Raw genomic sequence first — 7,612 nt, 5'->3', positions numbered from 1 at the left:
AAGTGATCCACCTGCCTGGCCTCCCAAAGTGTTGGAATTACAGGCGTGAGCCACCCCACCTGGCCTCTTACCACCCTTTTTTTTGCAACAGCATTTGCCTCTTCAGATGGCAACAGTGTTTGTAATCTTTTCCTCTAGAGAGAATAGAAATCTTTCTTTTTAGCCTGGCTGATTGAAATTTATTTAGTATTGATAGTTTAGAAAAAAAAGCTTCACATTTTGTTACTGATAATATTATATAAATGTTTAAGATTGTAATCAAAATTGGGGAACTATCTCTCCAGTTCGTTCATACATGAGCTGTAATTTTTGGAAGAAATTTTCAGAGACAGGTTCTGGCCCCATACATTTCAAACCTTGCTTCTCCACAACCCATGTACTTCTGGGGCTGGGTGCCTTCAGGCGTGATTATATTGCACTATCATGCTAAGTGAGTCAGCACATTGAGTGGAGGGATGATCCATTAATCATAACTTACCTACTCATGGAAGTAACCAGGAATCGTATCAATATATCCTACTGTACCCATGTAAAGTAAATCCCTACTTTAACTGCTTTTTAGTTGGGTCCCCAAAATGCCTATAGCAACTGTAAAACCTCCCAAAGGAAGAGGACATTTGACACAGGGAAGCTGGAGCAGAAAGAGACAAGGATGTTAGCTTGTTATGGTCAAATTATATTACTTTTGCAAGTTTTACAAAAACATATGACAGTGTGAACACGCTGGTGGGATTCCTCCCTTGGGGCACTTCTGGATGCAGCTGCCACGGTAGCCTAGGAATGAGACGATGGCAGGGTCATCAGGGAGTGGAGAGGAAGCAATGAATTTGAAAAACATTTAGGACTGGGCATAGTGGCTCTTGCCTGCAATCCCAGCACTCTGGGAGGCCAAAGTGGGAGGTTTGCCTGAGGCCAGGAAATCAAGACCAGCTTAGGCAACATAGTGAGACTCTGTCTCCACAAGAAAATTAAAACATTTAAATTAGGCAAGAAAAGTGTTCAGGAGGTAAAATTTATAGGATTTTGGTGATTGACTGAACACAGATGTGAGAAAGAATGAGGAATTGTTGATTTGTCCAGGTTACAACCTTAGATAACTAGGTGGGTACTGGGATCAGCACCTGAGATAGAGGATTGCAGAGGAGGCCCTGGCAGGGACAGGGGAAGCAAGTTCAATTCTGGGCTTGTTCAGCTCAGTGTTTCCGGGAACATCCAGGTAGAGAGATTTCTCCATAAGCACCAACACTTAATAGTAAGACACTCCAGGGAGAAGTCTGAAAGGCTGGCGCAGATTCTTGGGCCATCAGTGCAAATGGAAGCCGAAGTCCAGGGAGAGGTTGAGACTGCACATGGGGAACTGACTGAGGAGGATGATGGGCCAAGCAAAAGACAAACCCAGGGAATCCAAAACTTTAACCACTGGGCAGAGTAAAAGAACCCACAAAGGAGACAGAGTCTTTAGAAATTGCCAGGCTCAGTGACTCATGTGTGTAATCCCAGCACTTTGGGAGGCTGAGGTGGTTGGATCACCTGAGGTCAGGAGTTCGAGACCAGCCTGGCCAACATGTAAAACTCCGTCTCTACTAAAAATAAAAAAATTAGCTGGACATGGCACGCTTCTGTAGTCCCAGCTACTCTGGTGGCTGAGGCAGGAGAATTGCTTGAACCCAGGAGGCAGAGGTTTCAGTGAGCCGAGATCACGCCGTTGCACTCCAGTCTGGGTGACGAGCAAAACTCTGTCTCAAAAACAAAACAAAAAAAGAAATGAATGTATTTCAATAGCTTATGATAGATTTCAGCTTAACATGTCATATTTTCCCTCTTTTTGACATTTCTGGTTTGAAAGAGAAATTAACTACAAGATTTAGTGGAGATAAATGTATTTTGTTTTTGTTTTTGTTTGTTTGTTTGTTTTTGAGACAGAGTCTTGCTCTGTCACCCAGACAACTTCCACCTCCCTGGTTCAAGTGATTCTCTTGCCTCAGTCTCCCAAGTAGATGGGATTAGAAACATACACCAATGCACATGGATAATTTTTGTATTTTTAGTAGAGATGGAGTTTCACCATGTTGGCCAGGCTGGTCTCAAACTCCTGACCTCAAGTGATCCACCCGCCTCGGCCTCCCAAAGTGCTGGGATTACAGGTGTGAGCCACCGCACCCAGCCAGTGGGCTCTTTCTTATGAGACTTTGTAGATATTCCATTAGCTGATTTGTTAAAGGATCTTCAGAATAGTTGCTTGCATCAAGTAAGGAAATTGGATGGTAAATATCCCCTATATATAGCTCTGCCTGCCTCCTTCCTTCATCAAAGACTCAAAAAGTGGAATATGTCTCCTCTTTAATCCATTTCAAGAGCACATTAGATGGTGATGAGCAATATATTTCACTGACATGGACTCCTGGGGATAATCTCCCAGCAGGGTGCATAAGCCTATGCTCAGTGGTGAAGGCCCCCAGGCGGCTCTCTTCATAACAATCTCCAAGGCATGGCAAAGCTCATGACATTTGCATTCTAAAAGGTATTTGCTTTGGTGTGGGTAAAACTCAACCAAACATGGTTAACACTTTGACCTCGAGGATGAACCATAAAAATATAGGGCAGCGACCTCCTCTTCCCTACTGATTCCTGAGAGGGGCAGTGCTGAGTTTATTTTTGTATGCTGTCAAATCAGCTTAAGACCCATTTTAAGAGTTTTGTTTCTGTTCTTTATAGGGATTCCAGCAAAGTAAGAGTTCCGCTGATTTTTTGGAAACGGGTCACTGTAAAAATTAATCAAGTGGTAGTTGAGGACCTTGATAATTGGAGTGGATTCTGGGATTCCCAAAGGTAGTAACTGAGCTTAGTGGTGAAGAGGGGATGGGAGAAGAGCCACAGTGATTTTTCTGTACTTCAAAAGCTTAATGAAGTTTGAAATTTGATCCAGGATTTGTCTACACTGGCTGATTGATCATCCTGCTCTGTTCATGACTGGAATGCCATTGGCTTGATACGCAGACACAGCTGTCTCTTGCTGATGTATAGTGACATGCGCATCCATGTGAAGAGACCACCAAACAGGCTTTGTGTGAGCAGTAAAGCTTTTTAATCACCTGGGTGCAGGCGGGCTGAGTCCGAAAAGAGTCAGCGAAAGGAGATAAGGGTGGGGCTGTTTTATAGTATTTGGGTAGGTAAAGGAAAATTACAGTCAAAGGGGGGTTGTTCTCTGGCGGGCAGGAGTGGGGGTCACAAAGTGCTCAGTGGGGGAGCTTTTTGAGCCAGGATGTGCCAGGAAAAGAACTTTCACAAGGTAATGTCATCACTTAAGGCAAAGACCAGCCATATTCACTTCTTTTGTGGTAGAATATCATCAGTTAAGGCGGAGCAGGGCATTTTCACTTCTTTTATGATTCTTCAGTTATGTGCAAGTCACAGGGGATGCGATGGCTTGGCTTGGACTCAGAGGTCTGACATTCCTGCCTTCTTATATTAATAAGAAAAATAAAATAATGTTGAAGTGTTGGGGCGGCGAAAATTTTTGGGGGGTGGTATGGAGAGACAATGGGCGATGTTTCTCAGGGCTGCTCCAAGCGGGATTAGGGGCAGCGTGGGAACCTAGAGTGGGAGAGATTAAACTGAAGGGAGATCTTGTGGTAAGAGGCGATATTGTGAGGATGTTAGAAGGAGCATTTGTCGCATAGAATGATTGGTGATGGCCTGGATATGGTTTTGGATGAATTGAGAAACTAAACGGAAGATACAAGGTACGAATAAAAGAAGGAGAAAAAGTAGGTATTAAAGGACTAAGAATTGGGAGGTCCTGGGACATCTAATTAGAGAGAGCCTAAAGGGGTTCAGCATAATTACTTGCTTGGTTGGTGAGTTTTTAGGCTCTAAGTTTTTGGGGTGCAGTTCAAGTTGTTCTGGTGTCTGGAATGAGACTGGGGCTTAATAAAAAGGGGTGTCCACACAGGAGCTCAAATGGGCTGTAACCTGTAGCATTCCGAGGACAGGCCTGAATTTTGAGAAAGGAAAGTGGTAAAAGTATTGTCTAGTCCTTTCTAAGTTGGTGACTGAGCTTGGTGAGGTGTGTTTTTAAAGGACCATTAGTCCATTCTACCTTTCCTGAAGATTGAGGACGGTAAAGGATATAAAGGTTTCACTGAATACCAAGAGCCTGAGAAACTGCTTGGGTGATTTGACTAATAAAGGCTGGTCCGTTATCAGACTGTATAGAGGTGGGAAAGCCAAACTGAGGAATTATGTCTGACAGAAGGGAAGAAATGACCGCGGTGGCCTTCTCAGACCCTGTGGGAAAGTCCTCTACTTATCCAGTGAAAGTGTCTACCTAGACCAAGAAGTATTTTGGTTTCCTGACTGGAGGCGTGTGAGTAAAGTCAATTTGCCCGTCCTGGGTGGGGGCAAAACCTCCAGCTTGATGTGTAGGGAAGGGAGGGGGCCTGAACAGTCCCTGAGGGGCAGTAGAATAGCAGATGGAACACTGAGAAGTGATCTCCTTGAGGATAGATTTCCATGATGGAAAGAAAATGAGAGGTTCTAAGAGGTGGGCTAGCGGCGTGTAACCTACATGGAAGAGGTTATGAAATGATGACAGAATAGAATGGGCCTGTGAGGCTGGAAGGAGATATTTCCCTTGGTCTAAGAATCATTTGCCTTGTGTGGGAAGAGATTGATAGGTAGAAGTTTCAGTGGGGGAGTAGGTGGGAGTGGCCAATGTGAAGAAGAAAAACTGATAGAAGTTGGAACACTAGCTGCTTTTTTTAATTAACTTATCAGCATAAGCATTGTCCTGAGCAATGGGATCTGATGCTTTTTGATGGTTCCTTTTTAGTTACTTTATCAGCATAAGCGTTGTCCTGAGCGATGGTTGGGGGAAGAAAATAGATTTTGGAAGTTATGAGAACTGTAGAGGGTTGAACATAGTTTGTGATTTTTAGGGCCTCGAACAGTATTAAAGCAGTGGCAGCTGCTGTATGCAGACATGAGGGCTAGGCTAAAACAGTAAGGTCAAGTTGTTTGGACAGAAAGGCTACAGGACACGGTCCCGGCTCTTGTGTAAGAATTCTGACCACACTAACCATGCCAAGGAAGGAAAGGAGTTGCTGTTTTGTAGAAGGGATTGGGGTTTGGGAGATTAGTCAGACACTATCAGCAGGGAGAGCACGTGTGTTTTTATAAGAGAATTATGCCAGGATAGGTAACAGATGAGGAAGAAGTTTGGGCTTGACTGAAGTCATGGGGGCTGTCTGTGAAGCCTTGTGGCAGTACAGCCCAGGTAATTTGCTGAGCCTGATGGGTGTCAGGGTCAGTCCAAGTGAAAGCGAAGAGAGGCTGGGATGAAGGGTGTAAAGGAATAGTAAAGAAAGTATGTTTGAGATCCAGAACAGAATAATGGGTTGTGGAGGAAGGTATTGAGGACAAAAGAGTGTACAGGTTGGGCACCACAGGGTGGATAGGCAAAACAATTTGATTGATAAGGCTCAGATCTTGAACTAACCTGTAAGCCTTGTCTGGTTTTAGGACAGGTAAAATGGGGGAATTGCAAGGGGAGTTTACAGGCTTTAAAAGGCCATGCTGTAGCAGGCGAGTGATAACAGGCTTTAATCCTTTTAAAGCATGCTGTGGGATGGGATATTGGCATTGAGTGGGGTAAGGGTGATTAGGTTTTAATGAGACGGTAAGGGGTGCATGATCAGTTGCCAAGGAGGGAGTAGAGGTATCTTATACTTGTGAGTTAAGGTGGGGGGATACAAGGGAAGGATGCGAAGGAGGCTTTGAACTGGGGAAAAAGGCAGAAATGAGGCATGGCTGTAGCCCAGGAATAGTCAGGGAAGAAGATAATTTAGTTAAAATGTCTTGACCTAATAAGGGAGGTGGGCAGGTGAGGATAACTAAAAAGAAGTGTATAAAAGAATATTGTCCAAATTGGCACCAGAGTTGGGGAGTTTTAAGAGGTTTAGAAGCCTGGCTGTCAATACCCACAACAGTTACGGAGGCAAGGGAAACAGGCCTTTGAAAAGAAGGAAATGTGGAGCGGGCAGCCTCCGTATTGATTAAGAAGGGGACGGACTTACCCTCCACTGTAAGAGTTACCCAAAGCGTCTGTGATGGTCCAGGAGGCTTCCGAGCTGATGGGGCAGCGTCAGTCCTTAGCCGCTAAGCCAAGAAGGTGTGGGAAGGAGTCAGTCACAGAGCCCTGGGCCAGAGCTCCAGGGGCTCTGGGAGTGGCTGCTGGGCAAGTTGGACAGTCGGATTTCCAGTGGGGTCCCGCACAGATGGGACACGGCTTAGGAGGAATCCCGAGCTGCGGACATTCCTTGACCCGGTGGCCAGATTTCCAGCACTTGTAGCAAGCTCCTGGGTGAGGAGGTTCTGGAGGAACCCCTGGCAGCTGCGGTTTAGGTGTTTGGAGTTCTGTACTGGAGATGTGGCTGGGGTTTGTCTCACAGTGGAGGCAAGGAATTGCAACTCAGAAATAAGTTGCTACTTGGCTGCCTCTACTCTATTATTGTACACCTTGAAGGTGACGTTCATTAAGTCCTGTTGTGGGGTTTGAGGGCCGGAATTTAATTTTTGGAGCTTTATTTAATGTCGGGAGCAGATTAAGTAATAAAATAAAATGCATATTAAGAATAAGACAGCCTTCTGACCTTTCAGGGTCTAGGGTTGAAAAGCATCTCAGGGTTGCTGCCAAACGAGCCATGAACTGAGCTGGGTTTTTCATATTTGATGAAAAAGAGCCTAAACGCTAACTGATTTGGGAGAGGTCAGATAAAGAAAAAGGAACATTAACCTGACTATGCCTTTAGCTCTAGCAACTTTCTTAAGAGGAAATTGCTGGACAGGTGGGGGAGAGCTAGTCACGGAACGAAACTGTAAGCCAGACCGGGTATGAGGAGGGGAGGTGATAAAAGGATTATAGGGTGGGGGAGCGGGGGCTAAGGAAAAATTGGGACTTAGCCTGGCGAGGAGGGGAGAGGTCAGATGGATCTGTAGAAAAGGAAGACTGGAAAGACTCGGCGGCGCTTGGGGTTGGGACTGAGGGGACAGGCGGGAGGGAAAGAAGGAAGATTTGGGACGAGTTGCATTGGGAACAGAGACTAGGGCGGGACCGATGTGTAAAAGAATGCCTGGACGTCAGGCACCACAGACCGTTTGCCCATTTTATGACAAGAATTGTTTAGATCTTGTAGGATGGAAAATTCGAAAGTGCCGTTTTCTGGCTATTTGGAACTACTGTCGAGTTTGTATTGGGGTCAGGCGGCATTGTAAAAGAAAATAAGGCATTTAGGTTTTAGGTCTGGTGTGACTTGAAGAGGTTTTAAGTTCTTGAGAACACAGGCTAAGGGAGAAGAAGGAGGAATGGAGGGTGGAAGGTTGCCCATAGTAAAGGAGGCAAGCCCAGAGAAAAGAGAGAGTGGAGACATGGAGAGAAGGAGTTTGGGGGTTCTTGCCCTCCAGAAAAGCAGGAAAGGGGTCGGGTGCAGAAATAAGGGAGTGGGGTACAAAAATAAGTTGGGGTGCAAAAATAAGAGGTCTGGGCACAAAAATAAGAGGTCGAGGTTCTTGCCCCTCCCCCAGAAAAGCAGAGAAGGGGTAGAAACAGGGAGAG

General features: G+C 45.3%; 1 protein-coding gene across 1 annotated transcript in view; it reads left to right on the top strand.

Moving 5' to 3' along the window:
- The window catches only part of GLB1 (galactosidase beta 1), a 112,860-nt gene that overhangs the window by 66,263 nt on the left and 38,985 nt on the right, over positions 1 to 7,612 (top strand).

Source organism: Piliocolobus tephrosceles, chromosome 2, assembly GCF_002776525.5.
Source record: "Piliocolobus tephrosceles isolate RC106 chromosome 2, ASM277652v3, whole genome shotgun sequence".
Taxonomy (NCBI): Eukaryota; Metazoa; Chordata; class Mammalia; order Primates; family Cercopithecidae; genus Piliocolobus; species Piliocolobus tephrosceles.
This window is presented reverse-complemented; position numbering and strand designations above follow the sequence as displayed.